Consider the following 20,521-nt stretch of genomic DNA (forward strand, 5'->3'; position numbering starts at 1 on the left):
AAGAAGATCGTCGTCGATCGGCCTCTCACCTCCCCACAAATCTGGCATTAAAATTTGCGAACAAAAAAATGGGGAGGTGAGGACGAAGAGCCTAAAAAGTTGGTTAGAATAACGTTGCTCGTGTATAAAAGTTTAACTTTTATACAGCAGCATTCTAACAAAAACTAAATTTTTCATACGAACAGTTTGAAAAACATATCAAAAAGTGAAAGCAAAAAGTTTTTTCTGAAAAAGCTTTTTCAACTTCAGTCAGGGCGGGAAAAACCCAGTTTTTCAACTAGCATAAAAATTGAATTTTTACTTCGATTTTAGGTCCTAAATTTACGATCTCGACTATCAAACTGATTCATAACTCCTAAATAGCAAATATATGCCACCATATTTAGCATCACTCGACAAATACCCTATTTTCATGCATCTCTACCCAAGAACACAGTATAATATCAAAGCCTAAAAAACTAGCTTAAATCGGCATGCACAGCAAAGTAAAGGATGCAAAAGTTCTGAAGCTTACCTAGACGAAGATTGTGAAGTTCTGGAGAAATTCCGAGTGTAGGTGTGCGAACAGCCGATTCCTGGAACGACGAAGGATGATCTTCAGAGAGGTTCTGAGTTCTGACTTGGGGGTTCTTGGAAGAGTTCTTGATAGAAAATTAGCTTGTAAAAAGGGAAAAGGAAGTTCTGGAAGTTATATATATCGCCTGAGATATGGAAAAAGAGGTAATCATAAGTTTCCTTTTTCAAGGCGTGGGGAAGAGTGATAGCCGTCATAGGATTGCTTGGGAACCAAAAGGGCATGATTAGACGTAAGTAGGTCACTTTTTCCAAGGAGGCACGAACTACTCTGACAGATTTGGTGGGGTAATCAAAAGGTCGTTTTGCTAAAAGTTTATTTATTGCTGGTCGTAATAAATAAACTTGGGGGGCAAATGTTATCCAAAAAGCAGGCGTGGATGACGTGGCGGACATTTTTTAACACGTGGCTGACACCTGGCAGAGGTTCTGTTCGACCATCGACCAGGGAGATTCCCCTGACATAACATTTGGATTTTATATACGACCAGCTTGGTCATATACTCCATATATTCTGAGATGATCTTGTGCAATTGTAATCATATCCGAGATTATCTCCCATGATTCCTGATGATCTGATTATTTAGGAAAGAATATCTGTAACTAATTCATGTAATCCTCCTTGAGTCTATAAATAGAGAGAAATAGCTCAAGGAATGGACTTTTTTTGGCTGATTTGAGTTTATGCTTTATAAGAGAATTATAGCTATTATCTTTCGATTGTATTATTCATCCCTCTAAGGCTTGTGAAACTCGGAGAACCCTAGTCCTTTGATCACTCCTTTCAGAATTAATATTAATAATAGCTTAAGTGGGCGTAGGCCATTACCAATTCGTGGGGCCGAACCACTATAATTTGTTGTGTCGTTTACTGTTCTTTCCATTAGATCTATTTAAACACTTTTTATCACATCAAGCATTTGACTCCGTGTCAGTTGACCAAAATGAGGGTCAACAGTATCTATATTTGTTATAGAGCATTCTATGAATTCAAGAGTGCAATTCCGAGTCTTTGGTGGAGTCATGAGGAATTAATAAGTTAGTAAATTTATTTGTTGGATTTATGATAACTTATTGGAGCTTGATTTCATAGGCCCATGGTCCCCATTGTACCTTGGATAAAATCATCTAGATAGTCTCAATTAATTTATATAATTATCAATTAGAATTATCAAAGTTGACCAGGTCAATTTTGGATACATTCACAGAGTTATGTAATTTTGAGAAGAAAAGATAAATTAGAGCAGATTTATTAATTAAGATAAATTGGTATCTAAATTAATAAATAAGTTTAAATAAAGACTCAAATTATAAATTATTAATTTGATAAAGGATTTAAATAATTATTTAATTAATTAAATCAATAGAAAATAATACAGTCCTTGATTTTAAGTCTAATGGGCTTATAATCAAATGGAAAATTTCATGGGCATAAAGCCCATGATAATTTCGACCTAGGGCTTCTAATTAGCTATTATTTTATTGATTTTTTAATTAGATTAAATGGCTTAATTGAGTCTATAAAAGGAGTGCTAAGTGAGAGAAGAAAACAGAAGTCACAAGTCAGATTTTCTGATAGTTTTTAGATTCTCTCTAAACACAAGTCATTTTCTAAGCCTCTTTGTTATTTTCTCCTCTTCTTTCTGTATCTATCTCATGTGTTGAGAATTGCCTACTCTAGTCTAGGTGATTCTAAGGATACTTTGGAAGACTGTGAAGATAATTGAAGATCGGTTCAGTTTCTTAATAATACTCTGCGATAGAAAGGATACAAGGGTTAGAGAAACTGAAGGAATGACTCATTCATTCTGCTGCATATACTTTAAGTATTCTTATTATTGTTTCTCTTTGAATTCAATTTTAGAAACATGTTCTAGGTAATCTCATATTAATTTATTTAATGTTAGATCTACATGAAAATAAATAAAGATCATGTATAAGTTTTTCTAACAACTGACCTTAGAGCCTTTGGTAATTTTTATTTTCATGCATGAACATGTTAAAAATTTGATTATTTGATGTGTTTGAATAATTGGATGGATTTTCATGTTTTATGAAGCATATTGATTTTATGTGATTATTAGCAATTTTTAGGTTATTTTGTTGTGTTTTCTATGCCATTAATTTTTATATATGTTTTATTTTGTGTAAAACATGTTAAAAATTAATTATAAAATGGTTTTGGTTCGAAAAATTGAACAAAAAAAATTTCCGGAAAATTTTGGTCTGGGTACCCATGCATGCGCACACCCGCGCGCACCGCCCACGCACCCCCTTGCAGTCTGGCCAGGTGAACAGTACCCATACTGTTCATCAATTTTTTAAAAAAATTAAAGAAATAAAAAATTGTGAAAATAAATTATTTAAAATCAAAGCCAAAAATATCATATTTGTTTTTGCATTTAAAAATGTTTTTTAAAATAAGATATTTTTGTTAGTTGAGATTTAAATAATTAGATATTTTCTACAAATATTCAAATTCAAATTTAAAAATATACTAACAACTTAATTTAAATATTTTAATATATTAGAATTAAGATATCAGATATTTAAGATATTTTCTTTTAAATTTTTGATATTTTATTAAATATTTATTTAAAAATATAAATATATGTTTATTCTATAGTTTTTAAGATTTAAATTATTTGAAATTTGAAAATTGTTAGTTAGATATTTTAATTTGTTTAACTATTTTAAGATATTTTAGGGTTGTTATAACTAGTAATATTTTATTTATTTTTTAAATGGTTAAAATATTAGCTAATAGTTGTAACAACACAAGATATTTTTTGAGCTAGCGCCCCTCCAACTGTCCCCCAACTCAATAATCAGCGACTCAATAATTAAATCTAGTGGAGTTTTGCCGCTTCACCCCTTTTTTATCAAGGTACTCAACTACTTTGAGTTGGCGCCCCTCCAACTCTCCCCCAACTCTTAGGTGGTGCTCAATTGTTTATATGTATTATACAAAAAAGTGCACTCTAGAGGGCATTCCATGAGTGAGGTTCGTCACCTTTATACCCTTAGGGCGAACCTAACAGCCCCCGGCTTCTATCAGCTCCAAAAAGTTGGGGCTCTTACAGGGTATCCCCTTGTGGAGGGCTCCATTTCCAATAGAGGCTCGTGGAAGAGTGACTTCTTCTTCCCCCCTAGCATGTCCACCCAACATACGCGCTTCAACACTTTAAGTAAGCTTATTCCCACCTTGAGTTCGTATATAAGAAATTTCTCTTTTACCCCTCCTTTTTCTGGTTTATCTAACTATGGTTATTTTTATTTTATTTTTTTGTCCGTAGGTCTCAAAGGGGTTGTATAACGACCCAAAATTACTAATAAGGCTTAAGGGCCTTGATTAGTATGCCAGGAGGACATAACTGGATTATGTGTGATTTAAATGATTAAATGCATGATTATGTGATAATCATGCTTATATGATTATTTGGATATATGAGATGCATGATTATGAGTATTAGTATGCATGTAGGCCCTGATTAGATTATAAGGGCATAGTCGTAATTTTGGCCCGTTGAGGACATAAACATGATTATTTGTGATAAATTATTGAGACCACATTATTATGTGGATATATTTGCAGCTTGTGACTCGAGGCGATCCTAGTGAGTGGTTTAGCGAAAAAGTCACGGTGGGGATTTATACCGGGCTCGGGGTGAGCCTAGGGGTATTTCTGGGACTTTGGAAAATATATTGGAGACTATTTGACATTGAGGAAAATAATTGGTGATTAGTTAGGTGTCGGGATGTTAGCAGTAATTATTAGGGACACTCGAGGAATTAGCGGGAATTGGGAACAATGACCAAAATGCCCTTAGAATGACTTAAAGGCTTGGTTATATTTGGGAGGGCAATATGGTCTTTTGGTGTTTAAAAAGGGATAAGTATTAATCTGCCTTTTTAGAGTTAGTGGAAGCTGTGGAATGAATTATAAGTTGAAGGAAAGAAGGAAAAGGAAAGAAAGAAGAATAAACAGAACATCTAACTCACCCATTTCTTCTCCACTCGATTTGCTCTATTCCTCACCATTTGAGTGTTGGAGCTGGAATCTCAGGGAAGGTCTAGGCAAAGTCTTGAGACTTTGATCCTTGAAGTGGCTAGAGGTTCAGCTGTAGCTAATACTCAATTAAGGTAAATTTTATAGAGTTTGGTCTAAATTTTTCTGACTTTGATGAAGTTGATTTTGATTTTGAAATTTGAATGGAAATTAAGAGATTTGAGCTTTGGGAGTTGAGGAGCTAAAGGCTAGAGGGGCATAGAAATAACCTAAGGTTGAATTCTCCCATTAAAGGTAACAAATTCTGGCTTTGAAGTTTTGAATTTCTGAGTTTCTGGTTAAGTTCTTGAGCTTCAAGCTCAATCTTGTTTTTACTGTGTTTGTTGGTTTATGTGGCCAAATTTGATGTGTTGGGCCATGTGGGGTGAGATGTAGTAAGTGGTAGGCTTAATTTGAAGTGTGGTTAAGGTTTGGAGGGGATTTATGGAGGTTGGCTCGAGGAAGTTCGAAGGAGAAAACCAGAGGTTGAAGATTGTTGTTTGTAGCGTTGTAGCGCTACAACGCTATGATGGCTTCCTGGGGGGCTTTTGTCTCTGCTTGTAGCGATGTAGCGCCCACTTTGTGGCGCTGTAGCACTACCCTGCCTCCAGAAATGGATTTTTGGGTATTTTCTTAGGCATTTTGCCCGGGGGCTCGGGATTTGATTCCACCACCCCGTTTGGTGGAATTAGGGCTTCCCGAGGGCTCGGGATTGGTCCCGAGGTTAGGTTACGGAATTGAAGTTTAGTGATGGTTCTAATTTATGGCTGTGACTAGGTGTACGCTAGGGCTCGGACAGGATTGTGCTTGAAGGTCGACTTCACTAATCAAAGCTATCAGAATCAAAGGTAAGAAACTGCACCCGATTATGCGATTGTGTTGGGACTAAGAGTTCCCTATATTTGTATGTTATGTCATGAGATGGTATTATGCCATGGGGACATGTGATAAATGGCCTAAGAGTGCAGGAATCAATATTTGCGCACAGAGCACGGCTCGGCCACTGGTAGCTGAGGTTAAGTACATAATCACTGAGCTCGGCTTAAGCGAGCCGGAGTCAGTGGAGTAATTAGAGGGTGCGGCTTAAGGGCGCCAACCCTAGATTTTGGCATGATATGTTTAATGTTGTTTAAAGTGATGATTGTGGCGAGTATGTTATCTGAATAACTGATTATTGGCTTATAGATTGATATCACTGTTTATATGAGCAATATGACATGTTTGTATCTGATTGATAATTCATGAAATATCTGACTGTTGTTTACCGTTTATACTCTGTATTGTGGCTTTCTTGTTGGGCCTCGGCTCATGGGTGCTTCGTGGTGCAGGTAAAGGCAAGAGCAAGGTGGATCAGCCCTGAGTTGGAGAGCTTTGAGGCTGAATGTACATAGTCAGCCGATCGGCCGCCACGGCCGAGGAGTGGTATAAGACAGGAGAAGCCTAAATGTATGTTTTGCCCTTAGAGTGGCCAGTACTTGTTTACAACCTGGAATTTTTGTAAACTGTCTTATAAACTCTATTTCTTTTGGGATCCCATGTACGAAATGTTTAATTAAATGAAATGTATCTTTTATTACCAAAATCTTTTAATCCTAGTTCAATTACAGTTTCAGTAACACGTTTCTAATTAAATGACTTGATTAGCAAGTCTTGCACCTTTATAAACACACAATGTAACGGTCTTGGCTACCCAGGGCGTTACAGGTTGTCAGCCCTACCTTGAAATCTTCGGCCCGCGATCGATTGGCAAAGATCCTGGGTGTGTCGGCCTTGCGTAAACAGGCATGTGGCCTTTTCACAGAGGGCAGCCTTTATGCGTACAAGCTGCTTTCTCCGGATCAAGTTGTTTCCTTACGCTCTGTCTCGTCCAAATCTACCGTTCTGTGGGTATATGGTGGTGATGAATACAGTTAAGATGAGGAAGTTGATAAAGATTTCATCTACCCGTTGGGTGACCATATGGACACGGAAGATGAAGTAGAAATGGAGTCCAAGAATTACTCATGTTTACGATCCTTGGCCGGCGGGGCTAGGGATGTTGCTAACGATGGACACACCGACGGTGCTACTTCTCAGGTTCCGCCATCGGTGCAATGGTGGCGAGTCTACTTTCAACGCCCATGCTCCCCCCCCCCCCCCCTTCTATGCCAAAGAGGAACTTTGTCCTTCCTTCTTTTGGTGATGCCCTTCCACCCTCAGGGGGCATTTTAGGCGGGCGTCTTCGGGTGCCTCTCTGCCTAAAGAGGTGACTCTACGCCCCTCTGCCTCTCGTGCCTCTACAGACGGGTCAGGACCCTCTCAGTCTCCTTCCTTATCTAAGCATGCTTCGACGGGTATACATGCTTCCCCCGTCGAGATTATGCTTCTGCTTCTGGAGGCCATCCTCTAGCAAACCATTATGGAGAAGCCATGAACCGTTACATGGGCAACATTCTTGAAGGCGAGTGGGGGTCTATGCACAATATTCCAGATGCCGAGTTGGGTAAGGCTTATATGCGAGCCTCCATGCAGGTATTTGTCAAAATACTCAATGTATTTTTTGGTTTCGATATCGCTTGACCATTGATGTTTTATTTTGTCTCTTTGTCCTTACTTAGGCTTCCATCCTAGGCCACCGGCTTGTCACCTCAAGCTTCTCATCCACACAACAGCTACAACTCGAGCTCGAGGGGGCAATGAAGAATCTCTCAATGGTCGAGGCAGAAAAGGATACTTTGTCCACACGGGTCCTCGATTTGGAGGGTCAGTTTGCTAAAACGGTTTTCCAAATGGACGTTGCATTAGCCAAGGCTACTTCGACCTCTCTCTCCAACACTAGACTTGAAGCTACCATCTACACTCTAAACGAGAAGATTAGTGCTGCTGCTACTACTCCTCCTACTCCTACTGCTGCTGCTACTCCTACTACTTCAGCAGCAGCAGCAACAGTAGTAATAGTAGTAGTTATTGGTTCAAGACGAGACTTAGTGGTTAGTGGGTTGCAGCGGGAGCAGCAGCACTAGCAGTAGCATCAGTAGTAGCAGCAGTAATTGTAGTAGTAGCAGCAGTAGCAGCAGTAGTAACAGTAGCAGCAGGAACAACAACAGCAGTAGTAGTAGCAGGAACAGCAGCAGTAGCAGTAGTAGTAGCAATAGTAGCAGTAGTAGCAGCAGTAGTTGCAGTAGCTTACTTTGGGCATTTTCCTATGTGATCCTTGGGCCTTCCCCGAACTAGCCCATACTTTGTGCTAGGCCCAAATAAAATAGATTTGAAAAATTATAGTAAATGATCCAATTCAATGACATCAAGAAGCTAATGTCTTCATTTTAAAAATTATAGAGAAATGACCATTTTACATTGTTGATTACCTAAATTGTCAATTTATATCATTTTTTATTTATTTATGAGCGTATGACTTTAATATAGTGGTATATGTATATTATTTTTTTTTAATTAGTTTTTATTTTAAAGTTATATTGATTTTTTAAGTTTTGTATGGGTTGTTGGTATATTATTTTCCAACTATTGTATATGTTTTTTGTGGTATGGTATATATATTTTTTTATGATATTTAGTTTTTATCTTATTATACATAATGATAGTATATAATTTTGTATCATGGTATATATATTTTAATGGTAGTATATAATTTTGTTAGCATAGTAATACATTTTTCAGTAATAATTTTGTAAATTTTGTTGGTATATTATTTTTCAACTCAGTATATGTATTTTGTGGTATGGTACTGCCCATAAAAAACGAAAAAAAAATCATAATAACTTTAAAATATAAACTAATTAAACAAAACTAATACATATATCATAATATTAATATATTTAGAATAAAATAATAATTTGTTGTTGGGCATATTTGGTAATATATAATATTAATAAGGGAATTTTTCAAAAATATTGTTTTTTAGCCATCAATGTGCAAAAATATGGGAATTAAATTTTTCTTAATTTGTATGGGAAAATTTAATTAACAAAAACTTAATTTATAGGAAAACTAATCCCATATTGGAAATCAAAATTAAACAACAAAAAAACAGCAAAGGGAAGGATACTACGGTAATTAACATAGCCAAAACTCCTTCAGCCAAGCCACATCTTCTCTTTCATTTTGCCCTAGCCGCCACCTCCCTGTCCTCCACTCGCATGCCTCACCATCTCCACCATCATCTCTGACCACCCACCCTCACCACCTGCGATTCACCTTAGGCGCGCACCTCCGTGAAACCCAGCCAAGAACACCCCAGCCGCACCATCGACAAAGACAACGCCAATCCGCGCATCTCTGCGCGATTCCATTAGCGAGCCCCCAAATCCAAAACGACGGGGATAGGCTGAGGTAAGGGATGTGCTGGTGGTGGTCGGAGGCGAGGGAGAAGGGTGGCGCTTGGGCTGATTGCGATTCGTGGTGCTCGGAGCTGCGCAAAACGACAGGGATGGGTGGGTTTGCGACAGGGTTTTACACGCAGGGGATGGCTGGGTTTGCGAAGGGGTTTTGCGCGCAGGGGATGGGGGTTTCTGGTGGTGGTCGGAGGCGAGGGAGGAGGTTGGTTCGTGGTCAGATATGTTTTTTTTTTCTATCTTCAGATCTATGGTAACTGGTTACATTCACGTTCTTTGTGTATATTTCAGGAGGTAACTGGTTACCTTCATATTCTGATGTGTGTGTATATTTCTAGGTTCTTTATGGTAACTAGTTCCCTAGGTTACTAAATCATACTTACTCTTCCTTGTTTTTTTCCTTCAAATGTGATGTTTCTTTTTATTTCTAATATGAGTGACTCGTCACCCCTCTTAAGGTAACTGGTTACCCTTCTTATGGCAGTAGGTTACTAATCTCACTGTAACTGGTTACCCCTCCTGATACATATTATTTAACCTCTAAGACTATTTTTTTATATAACTGTGAAAAATCAAACAAGTAACGGGTTCCCCTCTGGATAAATGTTATTCAACCTAGCTGTAGGATTTTTTTTACATAACTTTGAAAAATCAATTAAGTAACTGGTTACCTAACCCAGGTTCTGAAAAAAAAAAGAATAAAAATATTTATAATAAATAATAATAAACACAATTCATATTACAAAAAAAATTAATAAAAAATTTGCAAAACAACCATGGAAAATTTTAATATAAAAAAATTAAATAAGCTAAAAAAATAATCAAATTACAAACATACCCTTCGAAATTAATAAAACTTGATTAAGAGTAAAACTATGGCATAAACAAACTTTTATACATAAATATGAAAAACTAAACTCATAAAAGTGATTTTTTTTTTTTTAAAAAAAGCCATAGATTAACTTTTCTTGAAAAAAAAAAAAAAAGCCATATTTTTGCACAATCTATTAAAAATCTCATATAGCATGTAATTTTCACTATTAATAAGGTGGTTATTTTACTACAAAATTAAAAACATATACATATACTTATTTTGCAACGAGCCCAAAAAATTTAGAACATTAAAAACATTTTTTTTTTAATATAAATTTTAGTCAAATATTTATAAGAGAACTAGTAAAGAAAAAAGTGATATTAGGTTTAAAGAAAGTATTTGTAAAACGTTGGCAAAGTTGGAAAAATTAGACACTACTTCGATGGGATACCGTGTGATTATAACTGTATTTTTAAAAATATATTGTAAAATACAGCTATTTTTTTCAAACATGGACCAAAGTTGTACCTACCTTTCTTTAGTATTTAATACAATTATGAGTAGAATTTTGAAAAGGAGTAGAATTTTGAAAAGGAGATGCTGCTTTTTTTCTTTTATCTTTTTTTCATGATAAAACATCCTTAAATACATAAACAAAAATATACACACGACGCTTCACATTTTTCAAAAATAATTTCCATCAAATAAACTATATTAATTCACATTTGGCTTATTGGTTTGAAGTTGATGCCTTCAAATCAAGTACCACGCAGCATGGCCCAGTCTGGAATTGACTATAGTAAACAGTAATGAAAATGTAGACATTTAGAACCAAGTCAAGAAAACTCTAAGAAGAGGATAAAAGCAAAGCAATGAGAGGAAAATGGCCGTTCTGTGCATTTATTGAAGTAGTCAAAGGGTACAAGGACCACACTGCTACAAAAAGAATAAATAACCTAGAAGCAGAGTTAAACAAAAGAAATCTTAAACGAGAGGATGATTGAGAATGAGAATACCCACTACTCCCTCAATCACCCCATAACAAAAACAAATTTACATCACTACTGAACCCAATCTCTCTCTATCCCTTTCTACTGCAGGAAGGTTCCCCTGCCAAAGAAGGAAAAATACTCCGGCCGAGAACCTTAAGAATCACCAACCGTGCGAATTGCCCCAATTTGAGGCCTGCACAAAGAATATAAATGTTGTTTTTTTTAAACCTAAGGTTAATCTGTCACTGCTCCCAGAATCATAAATCAGAATATCTTTTCCGTGTTGTTAGGACCCCATTAGAGAAAATGAAGTTAGCAAAGTCAGGCTCTAGGTGATATGATGGCTCCAGAGAGCAGGTCAACCAACAAAAAAAAATGGTGTATCTTTTCTAATAACGAAATGGTTTTCTTCTTTTTTTCAATCTAACCTGTCTCTGACCCTAGAAATGGAGGGCCTCTCTGACTTTAAGGCGCTTTGGTCCAATATCTACTGGGGGTGGCTCCCTCATGCTCTTCCCCGACTCTAACTGAAGCCTATCCTTTTTGGGCTGTTCTCTCAGTCTGTTACTAGTACCCTCATTACCCACATTCTTAATTTTTATAGACATGGGAATGGTACCCCTTCCTCTGACAAACCTTTCCGTTGATGAAAGAGTCTCTAGAGCTCTATGATTAGTGATCGTAGTGGTTAGTTTAGGATTTGATCCCCCAATTCTGGTGCAATCTGACGACCCAGATCTTCCTTCAGGTTGAAATTTCTTAAGTCGTTTGAACCCCTGTCCAATAGGAATTACAGTAAATCTCAGTAACCAAAACAACTAGTATTGATTGTTTGGACACAATGGTTTATGAAACTAAAATGATATAAAGTTACAGCATATATACAATATAGAAATCGTGGTGCCTAAAGCATCCTAAAGAATTTATAAAATGTGCTAAATACCTGGTGGTCAGAATGCTTCAATGGTATGTTATCGTTCATGTTCTTCCTGTCTACCTTCTGTGTTGGTCGACGCTTAACCCTGAATATCTCTGAATCAGAACCATCACTATCTTGATCCAGAGTAGGCCTAACCACCTTTTCATGGGAATAATCTTGATTTAAACTCAAGTGTTCATCACATGATGGGGAGGACAGAGTAGATTCAAGTGCACTCCGTGACAAGTCTTCTGAAAACTTTATAGAGTCAAGGCTCCTCACACTAAAGCTAGTGTTCCCATGTACCTGGATGGAAAAAATTGGTTCAACCAATTAGAGTTTCAAACATAAATGCACACAAAATTAATTCCAGAACAATGTTATATCAGAATACAAAAGTAGCCAAACTAACAGAGAACTGTATCTTACATTGCTGGGAGTGACTGAGCCCTCCATACGGTCTGTAAGAGAATGAAGAGTGGACGTGGTACAAGAAATAGAAGTTCCTAACATTTCAGAATTTAAACTCATTGTCCCACTACTTGACACCGGTGCACTACATGAAACATGATCTTGCCCTTTTGATTGATAACGAGTTGCATCACTGAGTTTGGGAATTGACTCGAACTTTATCAGACAGTAAGGAATGTACACATCCTCTTGAACTTTATGAGACATGTTCGGTAATGAATCTGAATACAAGTCATGACCACCATTAGATTGCTGATTAATCTTCTTCTCTAGTACTCTATCTTCCATATCGAACTTTTTAGCTGCAGTTTCCATTTCTGATATATCCTCCCTTAAACAGAGTGTACAGTGTCTTCCACATGAAAATTTTAGAGACTTCATATCTGGCAAAAAGAAAAGGATTACTATAACCAAATAGACAAAAAGAAGAGTGTGTTTAAGAATCCAAGGGAGAAACACATAAAAAATGTGCCCCTGTGGGATGCTGTAAAGTAGGAATGGCAACCCAAAAGTCAAATTGGGTGGATCAGAATTCAAAAAGTTCATTTGTGATGGATACACTTCTCTTAACTAATTATAGGCCATCATTTCAACATAAATAAGCCAATTGAAATCTCATAGCATCCAAACAAGCAACAAACTGAGTTGAATAGAAGCATACCATGTCGAAGGCAGACAGGATGCATGTAACAGCTACAGTTCACAAAAGCAACATAACAGTCTCGTTTACATAAACTGCATAGGATAGTTCCATGAGGATTTGGAGTAACACTAGTGCATGTCCCTGATTTCATTAGCAACCAGCGAGCTCGATGCAAGAAACGGATCAACTTAACAAAGGAAGTTTTAATGGAACAATGAGAGGCCAAGTCAGCAGAAGAATAATCCAAATCTTCAAGCTCTAAACTCGTATAGAGAAGCATTGCTTCTTTGCAAAGTAGTTCTTCATGAGGAAGCAAAGGCATCCTACTAAGAAGTGCATAGCGTTGGCTAGCAACAGCACCCAAAGGGAACCAGTCACCAATTGCAAAGTTCACTGCTTCACCACAGTTGAAACCTACAGTTCCAATGAGGAAAATACAATTTCGTCATAAATACAATATATTTATATATATATATATATATAGAGAGAGAGAGAGAGAGACAGTGAGACATAATTAGACTCTTTGCATTTATTTGAACTTCGCAACAAAACTGATGTTTACCATGATTAAATCCAGCATGATATGCTCTAGGGAAGGTAACTATGAACTCTCCAGGTTTTTGCACTGCCTTGTACACAGGGACATCATGTTCCAACAAGATATTAGGAGGAAATAAAGTTGTCTTCCCCAATAAAACATCAAAAGCCCCATCCTCCCCATCCGCAGAGAGAATGTCGTGAGTATATACATGTTCCCTAACAACCTTTTCAAACTGCAAAGCAGCATGCCCTGGAATGCCATACCAAGTTTTTGAAGCACCGCAGTGATGGTAATTAATACTGCAGTAGGAGTGAGAAATGAATACAGAGGGAAAAAAATTTGAATATTACAAAATTAGCGGAAGAATTTTATGGCTTCACTGCAACTCAGGAATAACATATACCTGTACAGATAATGGTCCTCCACATGCCAGGCAAACATGCTAAATAGCATTCCAATATAGAGCATAGGATCAGTTACTCCCTGTAAAAAATATATTAATTAGTAACCAAAATTTAAAAAATAAAAATCAGATACAGATGAAGAAAAGATTGTAGATAAGTTTAGCGTTGTTACAGGAATTGCTCTTTCTAGAAGACGCAATACAGACTTTGATAACCTTGACAGTGTCTGAAACCAAGAAAAAAAAAACGAGAGAGAGAGAGAGAGATTGGTTAAGTTTACAGACATGCAAAACTATCCATAAAATCAAGAATGAGAATAAAATAATGTACATGTCAATAAACTCCACAAAATATAAATATAAAAAAGAAACACCTTAATTCTAGACTAATTTGTGCTAGATAATTGCTCTTAACCAAAAACTAGGAAAAACAGTGCCTATAAAATAAGAACCAGAACTAGATAAAGAAAGACCAAAAACATATCTATGAAATAATAGAATGAGATAAGATAACACCACTACACTTATTACAGTGATTCCGTCAAAAGTGTGTATTCAGCCTTTAGCAAGTATAGCATACACAAATGCTGCTTCTTACTGTCCTTGCATTAAACAGAAAACAAAATTTAATTTATGATTATATTCATATAAAGTCTATAATGGTACAAATCTGTAGTCTTCTACATTATTTCCTCTCTTTGACAAAACAGAGTACTGTTCTTCTCATCACAATACATCTACTTATTATTACCAACCTATAGAAAAACGAGAAAGCAAGTCTCTTGACGCATTGCGTACGTCTTAACACCGTCAAACAGCGGAATCATTAAAAGGAAGTTGCTATCATTATAATGATTACATTTAAGTTCAGCGCAGAACAAGTGTAGCTAGTTAGAACTTTGTTGCTTTGAGATTATCCTAGAATTTTTTATATAGTCCAAATAAAGATTATGGACAGGAATTCAAACACAGATTACAAAGATAAAAAAAAAAAAAGCATTAGCAGAATTAACACCTTCAAGTTCCATTTGCTATTTCCAAGCTGATCACTGGGAGAAGCTGAGAAGGCACTGCCATCAACGTCACAAGCATACTCCACCGTTTCGGTCTTTCCACAAGCAATCTCATGCCAAAATTCTTTTTCCAAATATGTGGCAGGAAGACCACCGGAGCTATAATATCTTCGAGAAAAAACCTTGTTTGCCATCTTCTCAAAATCACGGAAGGTATAATTTCTGAAGACATGAATTCATGTTCAAATCCAGAAGAAAAATTCAAATCAAACGTCATCCTTCTATTTAGTAAGAAACACTTACCTTCCACTCATGAAAAATGTGACCTTATCATCAACATCCCACTCAGCTAGGCGGAGAGGTTGCACTCTGGTTGTGAACTTGAATCCTGGTTGCTCCTTCATCAATACAACCCCAGCTGGAACAGAAGCAGTCAAAGGGGAAACAATCTTGATCATACCTGAAATTATCAAGTAAAAAAATTTATATAACAAATGTGTCGGTCTTCATTTCAGATAGATAGCTAAACCATACTGCTTAGGATATTGGAACAAAAAATAAAGAAAAATATAAAACAAATAACAAAGTGGGACATGATACAACATATATATATATATATGTGTGTGTAAAATAAAAGCGTGAAACAAATAAATAATTATAATAAAGTGAAGGGAAAAAAGTAACAAGGATGTCAATAAAATAAACTGAAGAAAAAAAAAATTATTTCAGGATAGAGAAAAGACTTTTCCAAGCTTCATAACGAGCTAAAACTGTAGAATTTCAGAAAGTGAATCAAACCTGAAGTACAAAAATGAACACTTCACCTTAACCTTCCTTTAGAAATCTAGTTTCTTTTTTCAAAAGAAATTATGGTGAAAACTGCACAAAGAGAACACATATTGCAAGCTAACCAGGTATGATGAAACCTAATTTCTTGAAAATAAGATTAACTTAATTGTAAAAGGTGTGGCACCAATTCATTAAAACCTAAAAGATTGACTTAAATAATTTCTTCAGCCATATAATACTCAACTCTACTACTACTAAATTATTTATGAGCTAACTTGACCAAAAGCAATGTAAATGATATCTCAATCTCCAACTGATATATGGCCTGAGAAATTGTAGTAAATGAGGATCATAACTTCATTATTGTTGTTCTAGTTTAGAATCTCTAAATAACATTTGCTTGTCCTGGTCATAAAACAATGAAGATGCAAAGCATTTTACATCTGTCATATTGCAATAATGTAAATAAAGAAAAATGTATTTGACACGCATAAAGTGCAAGAATAACAAGAGATATTTCAAAGAATAATACCATATCTAGAAGCTTCTGGGGCTATCTTCTGCAAATAAATCAGAGGGTCCTCAAACTCCTCTTTTGTTGGACAATATATAGGACACTCCAGAATTTTTTCAGTCCATTCCAGATCACTTGTGTCAAACTTATCCACCTTCCGCTTTGAAATAATATCCTTCCCATTTAAAGGACCATTGGATTGAGAAAGCAAATCTGCATTGCCATGCAATCTTAGACCACAAGATGCTGAAGATCTTAAAGCATCTCCTCCACTTCGAGCCATTGTATTGCTGATACTTATTGGCTCTGGGACAGTTTCTGATTTCATACGCTGAAGCCTTTTGCGCTTCAGAAACTCCAATCCATTTCTAACCTCCTTTGATAAACAAACCCTTCCCTCCACCTGTCAAACAAGTTTGCATGGGATCATCAGTACATAAAGATGATAATACTAGAACATTGTACATATGCCAATCAAATATTGAGTACAAAAACTCAATAAGAAACAATATTACAAAACCATTACCTATTTCAAACTTTTGATACGAGATTCAAAGTACATCATATTTTTTAAAATCAAGAAACCAATGACAATCCACAAGGTACATGAGAAAAAAATAATAATTAACTATTTTTTTCCAAAGTAAAAAATACGAAAGAAGGCTACGATACAAATAAACAGATTGCACCTTACACCTAAATGTTTTCTTTCAGTTTAAAGCCCTTGGATCCTAGGAAGTCTCTAAAAGAGTGACTTTCCAATTCATCATATTGAATACAGAGAGATTCATCGTAACAACGGCCTCGCGCAATTACAAGTGTCCATGTTCAAAGAAGAGAATCTACCATGAACAAGAGTAAGCACAGCACCATCAACTCAACTCAAATCAAATCCATACCAGTGTATCACTGTTACAAAGCTCCCTAGAAAAACGGGACCCAAACATTTTATAATTGCGGTGGAAAATTTTTACAGCAGAAAGTGTCGGCTTTATCCAATTTTCAATGAAGCAGGGAGAAACAAATATTTGGCTTAAAAAACTATAATAATCATAAAAATAAGGGATAATTAATCAAACTAAGCCGTATTCAACAATTACAGGCAGTCAAACTTAAAGGAGTCTTCGTCAAAATTATTACTACTCAAATTCCAAGGCTACAATAGCCTGAAATTCTTAAAGCGAAGAAGAGGAATTAAAATTCATTACTATATTTGGATCCTTTTTACTTATAATTAAAAATTAAACTTAAATTTCCAAATAAATTCAAATATTTCCAAAACAAAAACAATTACAGGACTAAACCTATAAACATTTTCTAAAATGTATATTTCAGATGTTCCTCCGAATTGTAATCACATATTAGTAGAATGAAATCGACGAAATCATAAAACTCTATAAAATATTAGACCTATCAAAATAGGGAACAACTCGATACAAATATACATGCACGTATATTAAAAAAAACTTAAAGTAATGTGTAAAAACCAAAACCATGAAACTAAATCCTGAAAGAAAAAATGAGGAAACACAAATTAAGAAACATATCATTTAAAAAATCAAAAAGCATGAAACACCTACCATCTCATTCCGAAGTCGCCTTCCGGACGACTCCGTCTTCGCTTACTTTGCCGTAAATTAGAGAGGGAAAAAATAAAACGAAAAAGAACGAGGTTGAAGAAACCGAATCCGAATCCAGAACACCAAACCCTAGATCACGATCCAAACCATGGCCAACCACAAACGAGTCTCTAACAGGGACTAGGCTCGCCACATTCTCACAAAACGCCGAAAACACCACAGAACGGATACGTACTCAGAGATCCGAAGCTTTCCTCCTCAAACCCTACAGAGCCGACGACAAACACAGGCGCCAACCAAAAAAATGGAGCCAGCACTTTTCCGGTAGAGCCAGATGCATTTGCCGGAGATGGAGCAGTTTGCCGGCCAAAGGAAGAGGTTTCCCGGCGAGGAGATAAGAGAGAAAAAATAAAAAATAAAAGGAGGGAGAGAACAGTAGAAAGGGAAGGAGAGAGAATGAAGGCTTAGAAAACCGAAAAAGAGCATATGAGAGGATAATTTATAGTTTTATAGTTTCTTAAATATATTTCTATTATAATTATATTTTTAACTGCTTTTTCCTCTTTTAAAATAAAAGATAAAAAATAATAATTTATTAATCGAAATAGAAGGTGTGTGAAGGGAAGTGGTTGTTGTTAGGTGGTTCAACCAAACGATTGCCGGCCAAAACCGCGTTTCTCTCTTTCCTATCGCGTTTCGCTGGTTTTGGAAGCTTTCCCGTTTCTAAATGACTAACTTACCCTCAAGAGATGGCAAAGCCTTTTGTCTTACGCGAGGGTACTATAGTCAATTCGTTGTAACGATGTTTCCGAAGAGTTCCGTTTCCACTTTCCTGTTTTGGGGTCAGAAAAAGGAAAAGAGAAGGTGTCAGGAAAGACGGAATTGTTCACGTGCGTTAAATCACATCATTTTTCCATCCGCATGCGTCGAATCTGACCATACACGTGGAATCCCTCTTAGATCTAAACGGTCCACAGAAAGTAAAGGACCCGATCTGAAATCGGACCTGGCGTCTATATTCGTGTTGAAACTGATGACTTGTACAGGATTATTCCTACCTACCTCACAGTTAGTTACGTCTATTCAATGAAATAACGATATTACCCTCAATCGTTAGTGCTTTTTTACATAAAGTACGAGGGTATTTTCGACTTTCACTAGACCTTCCCATATGCGAGGCACTACTAAAAAGTCCCTTCCCGCAATGTAAGCGAACCAACTACTCTCGTGAGTGACCGGAGGTAAAATCCAAAAGAAAAGCAGGAGATAACACGTGGCAATATATCTAGAGTTAAAAGTACACGTGGCAGCGGATTAGGCTGCGGTGTCTGGGAAGTTGTGTGTTACTGTGGGTGGTGCCAGAGTCGAAATAGCTGGCGGTTACAGCAGGTATCACGCTCCCATATGACCGGCTCCAGCCTTTTCCCTTTTAACGACTTCATCACGAGAACTTCTAACATCCAAAATAAATTTTAAAAAAATACCACTGTGGTTTCCGGTATCCGGTAAACTAACTTGGGCTTCTCAACCCCTAGTAAAAGATACATTGTTTCTCTCTCTTAATCTGATTGGTTAGTTTCAGCCTTTAGCTTTTGTTACGCGGAGGTTGGCCTAATCATTAGCTTTCTACAGTCAGCGAAAACGAAGCCACAGAATTATTATTTTTTTAAAATTAAGAAAATAACATTTCTATAGTTTGGACATCTGTAAGGAGTCGTTGGCGGCTCGGCTGGTACAGACCGAGTCAACGATTCACACTGGTCTTCAGCTTAGAAGCTCGGCTGGCTTGCTTTAGCCGGCTTAGCTTTGTTTTCTTTCGTTTACTTTTCCTGCAGAAGAAAATATTTTGGCCGAATTTCTTGACAAGAAATGACAAAAGATCCCTTTTCTAAAAAATAAAAATAAGTATTTCTTTCTCTCTTTTTTTTTTCGAAGTAACTTCGGCAATAAATGATCCTATCCCATCACGGAATTTACTCAATTAAACTGTACCATACGAGGCTACCCTACCCACGCGCGTACGATAAAGTGTGTCCACTCGCGGTCTTTCGGTTTGGAATTTGGATGGGAGAGATGAGGGTACTTTTGGAATTTAGATTGGGGTTCCTGAGAAGAAAGGGTGAGTTTCAGGGATTTGTTGGGGGAGGTGTAGTGAAGGGCAAGATTCTCTTTCTGGAAAGTTCTGGAATTGACGAAAATGCCTTAAGAACAGTAGAAAATCACTTAAATGCCTTTTTCACTTTTGGGTGTGCGTATGTTTGGAGTACAAGGCGTCCTTTTTCTTTGGAACACGAAAAGAACTTAGCAAAGAATGAAATTATATATTTTTTTTAATAAAATTAAAAACAAGAACAGAAAAAACTTGGAAAAGAGATCCAATGCTAGATGTTTTTTATGATCAGCCGTTGGATCATACTTTTTTTATTTATTTTAATCACCCACGATTATGGTCCCCACAAATAAAACCTTATCTAGTTTTTTCATCAAATACAAAATTAGAAACTACGGATTGATAGTCGAAATTATGGTCACTAGGGTAAATACACAATCATTGTGGAAAATGGAATAGAGCTTTTTAGTTTGTGAAAATCAGAAATATACTAAACTACATACACACTTTAGATTTCCTTTTATTTTTTTAATTATCTTTCATATGGTGTAGGTGATAGAGTTATTATACCTCATTAATAATCTTCACCTATAAAAAAGTGAACAGCCAAAGCTACAATGGGTTACCAACTAAAGCCCTTAAAAATATTAAAGTTGGGACACATTTACCAAAAGTTACCAAAAAAAATCAAATATAAATTGGGTAGTAAAAAATGTATCAAATTGGGTACGGGTTTTGCTAGAATTCCTTCCAACACCAACTTGGTCCTTTTTTTTCAAT

General features: G+C 36.3%; 1 pseudogene; it reads right to left on the minus strand.

Moving 5' to 3' along the window:
- Positions 1-10,639: 10,639 nt before the first annotated feature.
- On the minus strand, positions 10,640-18,114 carry LOC133777799 (lysine-specific demethylase JMJ13-like; annotated as a pseudogene).
- Between the last annotated feature and the right edge of the window lie 2,407 nt (positions 18,115-20,521).

The sequence above is a fragment of the Humulus lupulus genome, chromosome 5, assembly GCF_963169125.1.
Source record: "Humulus lupulus chromosome 5, drHumLupu1.1, whole genome shotgun sequence".
Classification (NCBI taxonomy): Eukaryota; Viridiplantae; Streptophyta; class Magnoliopsida; order Rosales; family Cannabaceae; genus Humulus; species Humulus lupulus.